Below are 18,958 nucleotides of genomic sequence, written 5' to 3'. Positions count from 1 at the left end.
TTTTAATACCTGAAATTGAAATTTAACACTGTCTTCATTTATGTGTGTAAGGAACAAACCAGAGTAGTATTTGCAGCAACTATGACTTGTCATAATAAAAATCACAGGTATTTATATATTTTATTAAGTTTGCTGTAGATCTTGGGGTGTTATTTATGCTCATCACTACATCAAAATCATAGTGGTTATTAGACCTACCACTAGATCTTGTTATTTAATGTGCTGATAAATAAGCAATATATTATTATTGCCAAATTGGGTTTTCTAAATATTTATTATATTTTTATATAGTTGGTTTCCTTTGTAATCCTATATATTTTATGTATTTATAAATTGAGAAGGCGTTCATGAGCTTAATCAACTGCCAAAGTGTAGATGGGACAAAAACGTTAAGAAGCCCTTTATTAAATCAATATTAGTTGAGGCTGGAGATTCTACCGAGCCTAAAAGACCAATAGACAAATAAGCAGATAGTTTCAATGTAATGGTAAATATATAACAGAGGTTACAAGTACAAAGAACAATGAAAAGGACTAATTCAGAGACGGCTACAGGTGATATTTGAGCTGACCCTTGAAAGATGAATAAAGTTGAAGAGACCTTTGTTCATCTGGTCCAACCCTGCGTCCAGTCCCCGATTTACCTCTGCAGCATTCCATAACATGGAATCCGACCTCTGCCTGGAGGCATGCATCCAGACGTTGGCTGGAGCGGGAGGCAGAGGAATGAGGAAGAGAGAAATGCGACAGATGGAGTCACTAGGCAAAGGGCAGGCCTGTGTTTATGCAGCCAAAGGAAGACAAGATGGAAGGGAAAGAGAAATAAGACCCCAGGGCCTGTGGGCTGGGGTCACACAGAATGAAAGAAAGACCCTTGACTTGGGGGATCAGTCAAACCTGATTCCACACTCCAATATAATCTGTGTTACCTTAGACTACTATTTAATCTCTTTGAGCCTCCTTTGTCACATGTAAATATGAATTAAAACCCATATTTCAGGGCTGTGGGGATCAAGTGATAGAGCATGTGGAAAATTACCCAGCATCGAGTAGGCAGTTGATAACTGTCAGAGCCTCTTCCTTTCAGTTTGCCCAAAGCCAGCCTTGCTAACCTCTGCCCTTGGGTAAGAAGTTGACCTTGATTACTCATTGTCTGGGCCCGGTAATAATGACTAGATTTATTAACTTCTTATTATGTGCTTGACCTTGTGCTAACATTGTCTCTTTTCCTCCTTGCAACAACTTATGAAGCTGGAAATCTCTATTTTACAGATGAAAAAACCGAGGCTCAGAGACATTAAGCAGTATCATTTGCCCAAGGTCTCACGGCAAGAAGTGGTAAAACTGGAACTTAAAGCCAGATAGGGCTAACATTAACGTCTCTGCTGTGTACTGTGCTGCTTCTAGGAAGCAGCTGGAGATGACTCTGTTAGGTAAACCTTTAATTCATGCCTATCAACATTTGACCAAAGCTCAAGAATGCTGTGCTTTAATAAATGATGCTTATAATCACCAAAATAAACAAAAGCAAAAAAGCAAAACAGTAGGTCAGGCAAGTGAAAATCCTTAAAAGAAAGGTCCTCTAAATAAACACTTAACAATAATGACCGCAATCTCTTGGGCACTGGAGAATATCATCATTGTTCCCAGACAGCCGAAGGCGACAACTATAACAAGACTTGAGATTCTGCACTTCTTTCGGGTTGTGATTAAAGTCGCCCAGGATTGTGGTAATATCTCCCCTCACAATCTGTGCACCCTGACATTAAGTATGGAGACCCCAATCACAAAGACTAATATTTGTGTAGTGCTTACAGTTTAGTAAACTTTCTCATTTACAGGGTATCTGCTGACACAACCCTGGGAGATGTATAAGGTCAGGGTCATTTGTGTTCTCATAATAGGAACGTGAGGCTCAGAGAAGCAAGGTGACTTGCCCGAGGTCAACAAGCCAGTAAAAGACAGAATCATGATTTAAACTCCATCTTCTGACCCCTTTCCTAGGGCTATCTCCACCTCCACTGGCATTTCCATCCATAGTCCAAACTAGAGAGGAGATGGAGGCTCAAACTTCTAGACTCTTGGGATTTGTGTAAATTTTGGCAAAAAGGCTGGTCAGTGGATTGGAAGGAAATGGAAGATAGTATTCATGATAAAAGCAAAAATCTAGGATTTCTTGGAATAACTGCTTTATTGAGGTATAAGTCATATACCATAAAATTCACCCTTTTAAAATGTACAATTCAGTGGTTTGTAGTATATTCACAAATTTTGCAACCATCACCACTAATTCCAGAACATTTTCATCACCATTGAAAGAGACTTCATGGCCATTGCAGTCACTGCCCATTCCAGGTCCTTTCACCCCCTGGAAACTACTTATATATTCTGTTTCTGTGAATTTACACTATTGTATATTTCTTATAGCTACAGTCATTCAGTATGTGGCCTTTTGTGTCTGGCTTTTTCCACTTACACCATAATGTTTTCAAGTTTCATTCACATTGTAATATGTATCAGTACTTCATTCTTTTCATGGCCAAATAATATTCCATTGTATGGATATACTGCATTTTATTTATGCATATATCAGTTAACAGACATTTGAGCTGTTTCTACCTTTTGGCTATTTTGAATAATGCTGCTATGAACATTTGGGAGTAAGCTTTGTATGGACATATATTTTCATTTCCCTTGGTATATATCTAGATGTGGAATTGTGGGGTTATATGGTAACTGTATATTTAGCTTTGTAAGGAATTTCCAGAATAGGGCAGTTCTTTATTTATTCCTTTATTATTTACTCTACTGTTCTATTTATACTATGTCCAAAGTGGCTGCACCATTTTACATTCCTACCAGCAGTGTATGAAGGGTTCCACTTTCTCCACATCCTCCCAACACGTGTTATTATCAGTTGTTTATTATTATTATTATTACCCTCCTAGTGGGTGTGAAGTGGTATCTCATTGTGGTTTTGATTTGCATTTGCCTGATGGCTAATGATCTTGAGCATCTTTTCATGTACGTATTGGCCATTTATATACCTTCTTTGGAGAAATGTCGATTCACGTTCTTTACCCACTTAATTGGGTTGTCTTTTTATTGTTGGATCATATATTCTAGATATAAATCCCTTATCAAATATATGATTCGCAAATATTTTCACTCACTCAGTGGATCGTCTTTTCACTTTCTTGATAGCATCCTTCGAAGCACCAAAGTTTTTTAATTTTTATAAAGTCCAATTTATCTGTTTTTTCTTTTGTTGCTTATACTTTTAATTTCATATCTAAAAAATATTGCCTAATCCAAGATCACAAAGATTACACATATGTTTTCTTTTAAGAGTTGTATACTTTTAGCTCTTACATTTAAGTTCATGATCCATTTTGAGTTAATTATTATATATGGTGTGAGGTCAGTATCCAACTTCATTCCTTTGCATGTAGATATCCAGCTGTGCCAGCACCATTAGTTGAAGACTGTTCCTTCCCCATAGAATTGGCTTGGCAACCACGTCAAAAATCAACTGACCATAAATGTGAGGGATTATTTATGGACTCTCAATTCTATTCCACTGATCTCTATGACCATCCTTATTCCAGTACTGTACTACCTTGATTACTGTAGCTTTATAGTAAGTTTTAAAATTGGGATGTGTGAGTCCTCCAGCTTTATTCTTCTTTTTCAAGATCACTTTGGCTATTCTGGGTCCCTTGCATTTCCATGGGAAGTTTAGGATCAACTTGTCCATATCTGCAAAGAAAAAACAAAAGGAACTAGGATTTTGTGTGGAGTTGCTCTGAATCTATAGATCCATTTTGGAAGTATTGCCATCCTAACAATATTGTCTTCCAATCCATGAACCTTGAATGCCTTTCCACTTATTTAGGTCTTCTCTAATTTCTTTCAATGATTTTTATAGTTTTCAGTGTACAAGTCTTACATTACTTCTGTTAAATTTAGTCCTAAGTATTTTATTCTTTCTGATGCTATTGTAATGGGATTGCTCTCTGTGATATTGTGATCTATAATATGAAATACAAATTTGGTCTTCATCCTCATTCCTGGTACACAGCTCCCCAAACCCTTGTAATTTCCTAAGTAGTTAGAACAATAGGGACATCTTTGGTTACAATAATTGGGTTTTGTCCTCAGTTCCTGATGTGGCTTCAGAGAGATAAGGGTAAAATGGGTATCTTGTTATTCATAACAAGCCCCTTTCAACCACTTATGTTAATGAGGGGACTCTTGGAAAGCCCCTTAGATGGGGCTGGTTGTCAGGAGAACCCACCATGATTAGAAGGCTGCAACTTTCAGTCCTACCCCATACCCTCTAGGGGGAAGGAGGGACTGGGGGTTGAATCAGTCATCAGTGGCCAATGATTTAAATCAACCATGCCTATGTAATTAAGCCTCCACAAAATCCCAAAAAGATGTGGTTAGAGAGCTTCCAAGTTGGTGAACATGCAAAGTTACTGGGAGAGTGGAGAGCTCAGAAAAGGCATGAAAGCTCCACACGCTTTCCCACATCTCTTCCAACTGGCTGTTCCTAAGTTGTATTCTTCTATAACAAGCAGGAAATCTAGTAAGTAAAATGTTTTCCTGGGTTCTGTGAGCCACTCTGGCAAATTAATCTAAACCAAGGAGGAGGTTGTGAAAACCTGTGATCTATAGCCAGTTGGTCAGAAACACAGGTAACAACCTGGACATGCAATTGGCATCTGAAGTGGGGGAGGGGAGCAGTATCGTAGGACTGAACACTTAACCTGTGGGATCTGACACTATCTCCAGGTAGATGGTGTCAGAATTGACTTAAATTGTAGGACACCCAGCTAGTGTCACAGGATTGTTTGGTGTGGGGAAGCCCCTCACACACATTTGGTGACCGCAGGAGTCAGGAGTAGTGTGGTGATAGTGTAAGAGTAAAGGAGACACACAGAAGGAGTGTGTTTTTTCTTTACACTTTCCAAATTTGATTTTTGAGCTGTTCAGTGCTAATGTATAGAAATGCAATTGATTTTGTATCTCATATCCTGCAATTTTGTTGAACTCATTTATTAGTTCTAATGATTTTTATTAGATTGGATTCTTTAGAATGTTTTATGTACAAGATCATGTCATCTGCAAAAAGAAAAAAAGGTATTTTTACTTCTTCCTTTTCTATCTGAATCCCTTCTATTTCTTTTTCTTGCTTAATTTCTCTGGCTAGAACCTCCACTACAATGTTGAATAGAAGTGGCAGTAGCACTTGCCTTGTTCCTGATCTTAGGGGAAAGATTTCAGTATTTCACCATTAAGTATGGTGTTTGCTGTGGGTTTTTCATCGAAGGCCTTCAGTAGATTGAAGACATTCCCTTCTATTCCTAGTTTGTTGAGTATTTTTATCATGAAAGCACATTAGATTTTGTCAAATGTTTCTTCTGCATTTGTTGAGGTAGTTATGTAGCTTTTGTCCTTCATTCTGTGGAATGGTGTATTATACTAATTGATTTTCATATGTTAAGCCACTTTTGTATTCTTGGGATAAATCCTACTTGATCACGTGTATGATACTTTTTATGTTGCTGGCTCAGTTTGCTAGTACTTTGTTGAGGACTTTTCCATCTATATTTTAGAGATATTGGCCTATAGCTTTCTTTTCCTGCAATGTCTGTCTGGTTTTGATATCAGTGTAGTAACAGCTTCATTGAATGAATTACAAAGTATTCCCTCCTTTTCTATTTTTTTGGGGGGAGAGTTTGTGAATCATTTGTGTTAATTCTTCCTTAAAGATTTGTTAGAATTCACCAATGAAGTCACCTAGGCCTCAGCTTTTCTGTGTGTGGGAAGTTTTTTTAATTAATAATTTAATATCTTTACATATTATAGATCTATTTAGATCATCTATTCTTGGTTTAAGTAATTTGTAACTTTCTAGGAAGTTGTTCATTTTGTCTGTGTTATCTAATTTTTTGGCATAAAATTGTTCATAGTATTCCTTTATATTTCTGTAAGATTGGTAGTGATGCCTACTATTTTATTCCTGATTTTAGTAATTTGAGTATTTTTTTCTTGGTCAGTCTAGTGAAATGTCTCTTAGTTTTGTTGGTCTTCAAAGAACCAACCTTTCATTTCCTTGATTTTCTCTAACCCTTTTTTTATTCAATTTTTCATTAATTTCCACCATAGTCTTTATTATTATAAAATGTACTTGTTTGTCTCAGTAACAATTTTTGTCTTAAAGTCTATTTGCCTGATATTAGTAAAACCATTCCAGCTCTCTTGTGGGTACTGTTGGCATGTTATATCTTTTTCCATCCTTTCACTTTCAACCTATTTGTGTCTTTGAATGTAAAATGTGTCTTTTGTAGATAGCATATAGTTGGATTGAAGTTTTCCATCCATTTTTCCAACCTCTGCTTTTTTATTGGAGTTTTAGTCCATTTACATTTAAGTAATTACTGATAAGATTTCATTTGTCCTTTTGCTATTTTTTTTTCAGTATGCCTTACGGATTTTTTGTTCCTCTGTGCCTTCATTATTGCCTTCTTCTGTGTTAAATAGAAATTTTCTAGCACAAAACTTTCGCTTGCTCTCTCTCTCTCTGAGAAGAAGACAGAGAGACAGGAGAGAGGGAGAAGGGTTGAGAGACAGAGAGAGAGAGAGAGAAAGAGAGAAATACATAGATATATAAACACATTTACATACATATATATGTGTGTGTATATTTTAATTTATTTGTTCTTCATGGTTGGCCTGAGGATAACAAGATCTTAACTTAAAACAACATAATTTGGATTAACACCCTGCATTTTTACAGCACATTCTCACTTACATTTTTAAATTTAATTCTCGGGAAGGAAAAAGTAAAAAATGTGGGCTGGAAACTCTTCCTCTACCATGGCCTAAGTACCTGTTGGGAGCAGTGTTACTCATACATAATGTTTCTCTGGGGGCAAATTATAGCCACATGAGAAAGATCCCTCTGATTCCAGAGTATAGCTTTTCAGGGTGATCATAACACCTTTGCATGGACTTTCTAACTTCCAAAGTGCATTCACATACATCAGTGATTCTCAAAGTATGGTCTAAGGATCCCTGAGTTTTCCTGAAACACTTTCAGGTGTCCTGAAAGACAAACCTATTTTTGTAATAATGCCAAGATGTTATTTGCCCTTTTTAGCTCTCATCCTTTCACAAGAGTACAGTAGAATTTTCTAGAGGTTACATGGCATGTGATATCATAACAGACTGAATACAGAAGCAGATACAAGAATTTACTGTCTCCATTAAGTCAGGCATTAAAGATATTTGCAAAACTGTAAAGCCATGCTATCCTTCTCTCTAAGTTGTTTTTGAGAATATAGTGATATCTCATAAAATATGTCCTTTATGTTAACATATCATGGTTTATTATTATTAATTTTAAATGAGTTTTTTTTAATTTCCCAGTTTTAATTTATAATGTGGTAAATATTAATAGATATAACACATTTAAACAAAAGCTTGTTTGGGCTCTTGATAAATTTTAAGAGTATAACGGGGTCCTGAAACCAAAAGTTTTTGAGAGCTGCTGATGCATTATCTCACTTAATCATCCCAACATGTGAAAAGTAAGACAGGTTCAGTCACTTACCACTATGGCTCCTTGGATGAGAAAACAGAGATTATGGACCTGGGACTATACCTGGAAGGACTGGCTTTGATGGGAAGGCAGTCAATGATTCTAAGGCCAGAAGCAAACCAGTTAACTGGAATGATTGGACTGACACTAGTGGGAGCTCTAAGCTCTTGATGGCCATTGACGTGGTTGACCTCTCCCAGGCTTGAATACTCTCTCCACGTTGGCTTCCATGACACCATGTTCCTAGTTTTGCAAATGGCTCCTCTGCTTCAACCTGCCCCTTAACTATTGCTATTACCCAACATTCTATCCTCCACCCCCTTCTCATCTCTCTCTGTAGTCTCCCTGGATGAGCTCACCCATCATTACATAAGATGATTCCCAAATGTGTCTCTCTAGCTTATATCTGTCTCTTGAATTTCAAAGCTAAGTACTGGATGTGTCTACCTGGATATCCCTCAGATGTTTCAAACTCACGTGCTCAAAATTCTCTAATCACTAGGTGTTCAATACATTGTGCTAGGCACAGGTATTGTGACAGTGAATAGGACATAGTCCCTGTTCTTAAGGAAACAGCAGTCTAGTACAGTTGATCAGTTTGTCCAAAACCAACTTCTGTATTTTTGGGTCTGGTTATTATTATCAACACTGGCCCAGTTACCCAAGACTCCTCCTTCTTCCCCATCCCCTCCATCCAGTGAGTCACCAGGGTTTATGTATTCTATTTCTGTAATGTCTTTCCAGCCTTCACTTCTCTCCATCACTACTGCAACTCCCTAGGATGAAGCATTCCTCATCTCTCTTATGAACTATTTCAATAATCTCCTAGCCACTCTCTTCGCCTCCCATCTCATCCCCATCAAATTCACACTGTACACTGCTGCCTGAGTGATCATTTCATAACCTCAAATCTGCTCTCCTTGCTACCATGCTAAAACTCTTCAATGACTCCCTCTTCCCTGTAAAATAAAATCTGAACTCATTAGCCTGACTCATAAGTTTCTCCAGGTACTGACCTTTGCTTCATTTCCTATCACTCCTCTGAATGTATCCAAGACATTTCAAATGGTGTTTCTGATAGCAAGAATACTCTCCCTAATCACCTGGTCATCCTTCGTGACCCTTCTCAAGTATCTTCTCCTCTGTTAAAACTTTTATGACCTTCCTAAGAAGTCTTGGTCTACCACTATCTCTTGCATGGGTCTCTCTTCATTATAGTACTTATCACACTGTCTTATAATTTTTATTTCCACAGCTATCTCCCGCTCTGGACAGAACACCTTGATGGCAGGCACTGTGTCTTACTCACCTTGGTGCCACCCGTCCTGGCCTAGTGCCTGGAAGAGAGTCGGTATTAAATAAATATTCATTGACTTAGTAAATATTTGAAGGTCTGTAAAATATGGATCAATCAAAACTTCTTCCCATTTTCTAAGTTTACAATTCCTTTCCCATTTTCCACCCAATCACCCAAGCCCAAAACATGGGTGTCTCTATTAATAGATACCACTCTTCCTTATTCCCTATAGCCAGAGTCACCAAGTCCAACTTACTCTGTTTCTGTAATCTCTCTCCAGTGTGGCAGTTGCCCTCCCTTACCACATTTAGAGAAGTCCTCTATCCCTTATGAACACTGTACCCATATTTTCAACCTCAAAAATTGGGGCATGGAATTTTCATGACACCTCCAGATATGAGGTGTTCTGAGAAACAGATGTAAATTCTAAACAGTTAGCATTCTTTAAATGTTTCAGTGATTTCCAGGGACAGCAGTAGAGAATATTTGAAATCACAATGCAATTAAGAATTCAGGTTGGGTGGTCATTTAGCCTTGATTGCAAGGTTCTTAGGCCTCTGTCTTAAGAGTCTCAGACCTTAAGCTATTGAACATCTGGGTGACAAAGGACAAATGCACAGGTAAGGAAAACTAAAAATACAATACTGTAAGTACCAAATAAGTGAAGAAGTAATTGAGAAGAGAAATACAGAGGAGATATGACCTGAGCTGGGCTTTAAGGTCATTGTTACAGAGGTGTGCCAGCTCACACCTAAATGTGCCCATGTGGAAACACCCCAACTCCAGTCCCCACTGATGGAACTGGACCCTTGTCTACCAGCCAAGGTTGACCGACCTGACTGGAGAAAGCTGATGCAAGGGCAGTTCTTCCTTGAGCAAGCTGAGATCTATGACTTGGACCAGCATAAAAAGATAAGCTATGTCAGTTAGATTCCCTTCTGGAATCTGAAATTGGGAAACCAAAATGGGAGATCTGGCAACACAGGCAGTTGCTAAAAGACTTGCCTCAGGCGTTAGCTTCAGGTAAAGATGGGGCTGGAAAGTTCAGGGCAAGTCAGAGCCGTGTGTAAGCCAAAATTATGAGGAAATAGAAATAAGGAGCAGACAGAACCAGCCGTCAGTAAAGGAGCCAGCACTCAAGGTAAGTGGCAACGGCAAAGGAAAACAGAAACCTTGCCCCGGGACAAGAGGAGTGAACCGGCTAATCCCTGAAGCCACCTTGGAACTTAAAGTCTTGTCATCTGCAGTCCAAATCTATGTTGTAACCTTACAGCCACTTCTTAACCTTCTTTTCCTGGCGATTCGTTTGAATGCCATTCCTTGCAACCTGAGAGCTAAACTGAAATAGATTCAACCAAGCAGAGTGGAGGGGAAGAGAATTCCAGGAGCCCAGGTCAGTATGGATGGTGCACAAAGATTGAATGTCTCACGGACTACTCAGGGAAGAGTGGAAAGGGATTTTATTTTCTTAGGTGGGAGATGAAAGTGACTAGAACATCTTCAATTTTAAATAAGCAAAATTGGTATCTGGCAAATGAATGTATGCATGAATGTAGGTTAAGGCCAGAAAGTACACAACTTGGAACAACAGGATCAGGACTTTAGACTTGATACCATCAGCATTAGGAAACCTCAGCAGTTTGGAACAGGAAAAAGATACCATTGGTATGGTGTTTGAAAAATCTTGAAGGTCTTGGAAGACATTCCATTTGCCAACATTGAAGCATGCTTGTCCCAGTCCCGCCATGATGGTTTGAACATGTATGGGTAACGTTTGGCTGAGAGCAGAACAGGAAAGCAGCCAGTGGCTGGGAAGCAGCACTACTGATTAGGATGGCCTGAGGGAGGCTTCCACTCAGACAGCCTAGAAGCTAGGAAAGAGAGCCAAAGACCTCGGGCCTGGCACACAGCTGCACAAAATGCTGCACCTCTTTCTAGTGGACTGGCAATAGCTATAAGATCAGTGAATGTCACCTCCATGTGCAAACCTATGCATGCTCAATTCTAAATGGGCCCATTATGACAAGGACTGCCGGGCCCCCGTGGACTTCCACGTAGAACCCAGATGTCAGCTGTCTCCTCATCCTCTCAACCAGCCGCTTGCAGCAGCTGTCTGTTTCACATTATGCCAACATGAGCTCAGATCTCAGCAACTCTTTAAGTGCACCAGCCCCTCCCCAAATCTATTCACATCACATTAATGAACAGTGGAGAATCTCCTGACAGTTTCGTGAGGGAATATATATTGCACACCCCATAGCAAACAATTAAAAAGAAGAAACAAACAACCAGACTTTATGTTCTGAAAAGCCCTCCTTTGCTGGACAACCACTGGGGGTCTCTTTTTCAGCCCATCCCCCTGGTCTAATCTCCTGGATCCTCTTTCTCCTTCCCAGATTCCTCCTGCTCTGTTATGCAAGGTCATTCTGTCCTGACCTAGCTGCCATTCCCAAATTTGCATACCCAAGTCCAAAACACAGCTCAGATAGATAACCTGTGCTCCATATGGTCACAGGACCCACCTTCCTTGAAATGACAATTGAGGTTATAAACAAAGCGATTGTTGTTACACACGCACACACACACACACACACAGCAATAAGCATACAGATTAGTAGTTTCCAAAATGGAACCAGCTGTGTTTCCTTGGCCCCATCACTTTGCCCTCTGGGCTTTTGTTTCTTACTCTTTAATCTAAGAGGCATAGGTGGGGCAGTCTGGGTGAATCCCATATGCAGCCCAGCTCTCTCCATTAAGAGTAAAGTGAAGACTTTCAAGATGGCGGAGGAGTAAGACGTGGAGAACACCTTCCCTCCCACAAATACATCAGAAATATATCTACATGCAGAACAACTCCTACTGAACACCTATTGAATGCTGGCAGAAGACCTCAGACTTCCCAAAAGGCAAGGAAATCCCCACATACCTGGGTAGGGCAAAACAAAAACACAAAGACAAAAGAATAGGGACGGCACCTGCACCAGTGGGAGGGAGCTGTGAAAGAGGAAAGATTTCCACACGCCAGGAAGCCCCTTCGCGGGCGGAGACTGCGGGTGGCGGATGGGGAAACCTTCGGAGCCACGGAAGAGAGCACAGCAACAGGGGTTTGGAGGGCAAAGTGGAGAGATTCCCTCACAGAGGATTGGTGCTGATGAGGACTCACCAGCCTGAGGGGCTTGTCTGCTTACAGGCCAGGGCGGGTGGGGGCAGGGAGCTGAGGCTCAGGCTTCGGAGGTCAGATCCCAGAGAGAGGACTGGGGTTGGCTGTGTGAACACAGCCTGAAGGGGGCTAGTGCACCAAAGCTAACCGGGAGGGAGTCCAGGAAAAAGTTTGGAACTGGCTAAGAGGCAAGAGACCATTGTTTCGGGGTGTGCAAGGACAGGGGATTCAGAGCACCGCCTAAACGAGCTCCAGAGACAGGCGCGAGCCGCGGCTATCAACTCGGACACCAGAGACGGGCATGAAATGCTAAGGCTGCTGCCGCAGCCACCAAGAAGCGTGTGTGCAAGCACAGGTCACTGTCCACACCTCCCCTCCCAGGAGCCTGTGCAGCCCGCCACTGCTAGGGTCCTGTGATCCAGGGACAACTTCCCCGGGAGAATACACGGCACACCTCAGGCTGTTGCAATGTCACGCTGGCCTCCACCACCGCAGGCTCGCCCCGCACTCTGTACCCCTCTCTCCCCCCACCCTGAGTGAGCCAGAACCCCCTAATCAGCTGCTACTTTAACCCCGTGCTGTCTGAGCGAAGAACAGACACCCTCAGGCAATCTACATGCAGAGGTGGGGCCATAATCCAAAGCTGAACCCCAGGAGCTGTGCGAACAAAGAAGAGAAAGGGAAATTTCTCCCAGTAGCCTCAGGAGCAGCGGATTAAATCTCCACAATCAACTTGATGTACGCTGCATCTCTGGAATACCTGAATAAACAACGAATCATCCCAAAATTGAGGCAGTGGAATTTGGGAGCAAATGTAGACTTGGGGTTTGCTTTCTGCGTCTAATTTGTTTCTGTTTTTATGTTTAGCTTAGTTTAGTATTTAGAGTTTATTATCGTTGGTAGATTTGTTTATTGATTTGGTTGCTCTCTTCCTTTTTTTAATATATAGATATATATTTTTTCCTTTTTATCTCTTTGTGAGTGTGTATGTGTATGCTTCTTTGTGTGATTTTCTCTGTATAACTTTGCTTTTACCATTTGTCCTAGGGTTCTCTCTGTCCACTGTTTTTTTTTTTTTTTTAATAGTTTTTAGCACTTGTTGTCATTGGTGGATTTGAGTTTTGGTTTGGTTGCTCTCTTCTTTCTTTCTTTCTTTCCTATTTTTATTCCTTTAAAATTTTTTTATTCTTAATCATTTTTTTTTCCTTTTTAGTGGTACACGGGCCTCTCACTGTTGTGGCCTCTCCCGTTGCAGAGCACAGGCTCCAGACGCGCAGGCTCAGTGGCCATGGCTCACAGGCCCAGCCGCTCCGTAGCATGTGGGATCTTCCTGGACCAGGGCACGATCCCATGTGCCCTGCATTGGCAGGCAGACTCTCAACCACTGCGCCACCAGGGAAGCCCTTTTTTTTATTTTAATAACTTTATTTTATTTATTTTTTTCTTTCTTTCCTTCTTTCTTTCTCCCTTTTCATCAGAGCCGTGTGGCTGGCAGGGTCTTGGTGCTCCGACCAGGTGTCAGGCCTGTACCTCTGAGGTGCGAAAGCTGAGTTCAGGACATTGGCCCACCAGAGACCGCCCAGCTCCACATAATATCAGTTGGTGGCAGCTCTCCCAGAGATCTCCATCTCACCACAAACCCAGCTCCACTCAACAACCAGCAAGCTACAGTGTTGGACACCCTATGCCAAACAACTAGCAAGACAGGAACACAACCCCACCCATTAGCAGAGAGGCTGCCTAAAATCATAATAAAGTCATAGACACCCCAAAACACACCACCAGATGTGGTCCTGCCCACCAGAAAGACAAGATCCAGCCTCATCCACCAGAACACAAGCACCAGTCCCCTCCACCAGGAAGCCTACACAACCCACTGAGCAACCTTAGCCATGGGGGGCACAGACCAAAAACAACAGGAACTATGAACCTGCAGCCTGCCTGCAAAAAGGAGACCCCAAACACAGTAAGTTAAGCAAAATGAGAAGACAGAGAAACACACAGCAGATGAAGGAGCAAGGCAAAAACCCACCAGACCAAACAAATGAAGAGGAAATAAGCAGTCTACCTGAAAGAGAATTCAGAGTAATGATAGTAAAGATGATCCAAAATCTTGGAACTAGAATGGAGAGAATACAAGAAATGTTTAACAAGGACCTAGAAGAATTAAAGAGCAAACAAACAATGATGAACAACACAATAAATGAAACTTAAAATTCTCTAGAAGGAATCCATAGCAGAATGAGGCAGAAGAACAGGTAAGTGGCCTAAAATAGTGGAAATAACTACTGCAGAGCAGAATAAAGAAAAAAGGATGAAAAGAATTGAGGACAGTCTCAGAGACCTCTGGGACAACATTAAATGCAACAACATTTGAATTATAGGGGTCTCAGAAAAAGAAGAGAAAAATAAAGGGACTGAGGAAATATTTGAAGAAATTATAGTTGAAAATTCCCCTAATATGGGAAAGGAAATAATCAAGTCCAGGAAGTGCAGAGAGTCCCATACAGGATAAATCCAAGGAGAAACACACCAAGACACATATTAATCAAACTATCCAAAATTAAATACAAAGAAAAAATATTAAAAGTAGCAAGGGAAAAGCAGCAAATAACATACAAGGGAATCCCCATAAGGTTAACAGCTGATCTTTCAGCAGAAACTCTGCAAGCCAGAAGGGAGTGGTAGGACATATTTAAAGTGATGAAAGGGAAAAACCTACAACCAAGATTACCCAGCAGGGATCTCATTCAGATTCAAGGGAGAAATTAAAATATTTACAGACAAGCAAAAGCTAAGAGAATTCAGCACCACCAAATCAGCATTACAGCAAATGCCAAAGGAACTTGTCTAGGCAGGAAACACAAGAGAAGGAAAAGACCTACAATAACTAACCCAAAACAATTAAGAAAATGTGAATAGGAACATACATATCAATAACTACCTTAAATGTAAATGGATTAAATGCTCCAACCAAAAGATATAGACTGGCTGAATGGATACCAAAACAAGACCCATATATATTCTGTCTACAAGAGACCCACTTCAGACCTAGGGACACAAACAGACTGAAAGTGAGTGGATGGAAAAAGATATTCCATGCAAATGAAGATCAAAAGAAAGCTGGAGTAGCAATTCTCATATCAGATAAAATAGACTTAAAAAAAGACTATTATAAGAGACAAAGAAGGACACTACATAATGATCAAGGGATCAATCCAAGAAGAAGATATAACAGTGTAAATATTTATGCACCCAACACAGGAGCACCTCAATACATAAGGCAAATGCTAAGTGCCATACAAGGGGAAATCGACAGTAACACAGTCATAGTAGGGGACTTGAACACCCCACTGTCACCAATGGACAGATCAACCAAAATGAAAATAAATAAGGAAACAAGCTTTAAATGATACATTAAACAAGATGGACTTAATTTATATTTATAGGACATTCCACCCAAAAACAACAGAATACACTTTTTTCTCAAGTGCTCATGGAACATTCTACAGAATAGATCATATCTTGGGCCACAAATCAAGCCTTGGTAAATTTAAGAAAATTGAAATTGTATTAAGTATCTTTTCTGACCACAATGCTCTGAGACTAGATATCAATTACAGGAAAAAAAAATGTGTAAAAAATAAAAACACATGGAGGCTAAACAATACACTACTAAATAACAAAGAGATCACTGAGGAAATCAAAGAGGAAATCAAAAAATACCTAGAAACAAATGACAATGAAAACACAATGGCCCAAAACCTGTGGGATGCAGCAAAAGCAGTTCTAAGAGGGAATTTTATAGCAATACAATCCTACCAAGAAACAAGATAAATCTCAAATAAACAACCTAACCTTACACCTAAAGCAATTAGAGAAAGAAGAACCAAAAAACCCAAGTTAGGAGAAGGAAAGAAAACATAAAGATCAGATCAGAAATAGATAAAAAAGAAATGAAGGAAACAATAGCAAAGATCAATAAAACTAAAAGCTGGTTCTTTGAGAAGATAAACAAAATTGATAAACTATTAGCCAGACTCATCAAGAAAAAAAGGGAGAAGACTCAAATCAATAGAATTGGAAATGAAAAAGGGGAAATAACAACTGACACTGCAGGAATACAAAGGATCATGAGAGATTACTACAAGCAACTCTATGCCAATAAAATGGACAACCTGGAAGAAATGGACAAGTTCTTAGAAAAGCACAACCTTCCGCGACTGAACCAGGAAGAAATAGAAAATACAAACAGACCAATCACAGGCATTGAAATTGAAAATGTGATTTAAAATCTTCCAACAAACAAAAGCCCAGGTCCAGATGGCTTCACAGGCGAATTTTATCAAACATTTAGAGAAGAGCTAACACCTATCCTTCTCAAACTCTTCCAAAATACAGCAGAGGGAGGAACTCCCAAACTCCCAAACTCATTCTATGAGGCCACCATCACCCTGATACCAAAACCAGACTAAGATGTCACAAAGAAAGAAAACTACAGGCCAATATCACTGATGAACATAGATGCAAAAATCCTCAACAAAATGCTAGCAAATAGAATCCAACAGCACATTAAAAGGATCATACACCATGATCAAGTGGGATTTATCCCAGGAATGCAAGGATTCTTCAATATACACAAATGTGATACACCATATTAACAAATTGAAGGATAAAAACCATATGGTCATCTTAATAGATGCAGGAAAAGCTTCTGACAAAATTCAACACCCATTTATGATAAAAACTCTCCAGAAAGTAGGCAGAGAGGGAATTTACCTCATGATAATAAAGGCCATATATGACAAACCCACAGCCAACATCATTCTCAATGGTGAAAAGCTGAAACCATTTCCACTAAGATCAGGAGCAAGACAAGGTTGCCCACTCTCACCACTATTATTCAACATAGTTTTGGAAGTTTTAGCCACAGCAATCAGAGATGAAAAAGAAATAAATGGAATCCAAATAAGAAAAAGACGATACAAACAGATGGAGTGATATACCATGTTCTTGGATTAGAAGAATCAACATTGTGAAAATGACTATACTACCCAAAGCTATCTACAGATTCAATGCAATCCCTATCAAACTACCAATGGCATTTTTCACAGAACTAGAACAAAAAATTTCAAAATGTGTATGGAAACACAAAAGACCCCGAATGGCCAAAGCAATCTTGAGAAAGAAAAAGGAAGCTGGAGCAATCAGGCTCCCAGACTCAGACTGTACTACAAAGCTACAGTAATCAAGACAGTATGGTACTGGCACAGAAACAGAAATATAGATCAATGGAACAGGATAGAAAGCCCAGAGATAAACCCCCGCACATATGGTCACCTTCTTTTTGATAAAGGAGGCAAGAATATACAATGGAGAAAAGACAGCCTCTTCAATAAGTAGTGCTGGGAAAACTGGACAGCTACATGTAAAAGAATGAAATTAGAAGACTCCCAGACACTGTACACAAAAGTCAATTCAAAGTGGATTAAAGACCTAAATGTAAGGCCAGACACTATAAAACTCTTAGAGGAAAACTTAGAATACTCTATGACATAAATCACAACAAGATCCTTTTTTACCCACCTCCTAGAGAAATTGAAATAAAAACCAAAAGAAACAAATGGGACCTAATGTAACTTAAAAGCTTTTGCACAGCAAAGGAAGCTATAAACAAGACGAAAAGACAGCCCTCAGAATGGGAGAAAATATTTGCAAATGAAGCAACTGAGAAAGGATTAATCTCCAAATTTTACAAGCAACTCATGCAGCTCAATATTAAAAAAACAACCCAATCCAAAAATGGGCAGAAGACCTAAATAGACATTTCTCCAAAGAAGATATACAGATTGCCCACAAACACATGAAAGGATGCTCAACACCACTAATCATTAGAGAAATGGAAATCAAAACTACAGTGAGGTATCATCTCACACCAGTCAAAATGGCCATCATCAAAAAATCTAGAAACAATAAATGCTGGAGAGGGTGTGGAGAAAAGGGAACCCTCTTGCACTGTTGATGGGAATGTAAATTGATACAGCCACTATGGAGAACAGTATGGAGGTTCCTTAAAAAACTAAAAATAGAACTACCATATGACCCAGCAATCCCACTACTGGGCATATACCATGAGAAAACCATAATTCAAAAAGAGTCATGTACCACAATGTTCATTGCAGCTCTATTTACAATAGCCAGGACATGGAAGCAACCTAAGTGTCCATCGACAGATGAATGGATAAAGAAGATGTGGCACATATACACAATGGAATATTACTCAGCCATAAAAAGAAATGAAATTGAGTTACTTGTCGTGAGGTGGATGGACCTAGAGTCTGTCATACAGGGTGAAGTAAGTCAGAAAGAGAAATACCGTATCCTAAGACATATATATGGAATCTAAAAAAAAAAAAAAAGGGTCTGAAGAAACTATGGGCAGGACAAGAATAATGACGCAGATGTAGAGAATGGACTTGAGGACATGGGGAGGGGCAAGGGAAAGCTGGGACGAAGTGAGAGAGTGGCATTGACCTATATACACTACCAAATGTAAAATAGATAGCTAGTGGGAAGCAGCCACATAGCACAGGGAGATCAGCTCGGTGCTTTGTGATCAAGTAGAGGGGTGGGATAGGGAGGGTGGGAGGGAGACGCAAGAGGGAGGAGATATGGGGACATATGTATATGTATAACTGATTCACTTTGTTATAAAGCAAAAACTAACACACCATTGTAAAGCAATTATACTCTAATAAAGATGTTAAAAAAAAGAGTAATATGAAAAGACAGTGGGGAGTGAAGAAGCCAGCTATATAAACTCTATGTGTTGGGGGAGGAGGAGGTGGATAGTGGGAGGGGAGGAGAAAGGATAGGAAAGATGGGGGCAGGCA

This window comes from Mesoplodon bidens (genome assembly GCF_964165515.1).
Source record: "Mesoplodon bidens genome assembly, chromosome: 2".
Taxonomy (NCBI): domain Eukaryota; kingdom Metazoa; phylum Chordata; class Mammalia; order Artiodactyla; family Ziphiidae; genus Mesoplodon; species Mesoplodon bidens.
The sequence above is the reverse complement of the archived record's forward strand: the minus strand, read 5'-3'. Positions refer to the sequence as shown.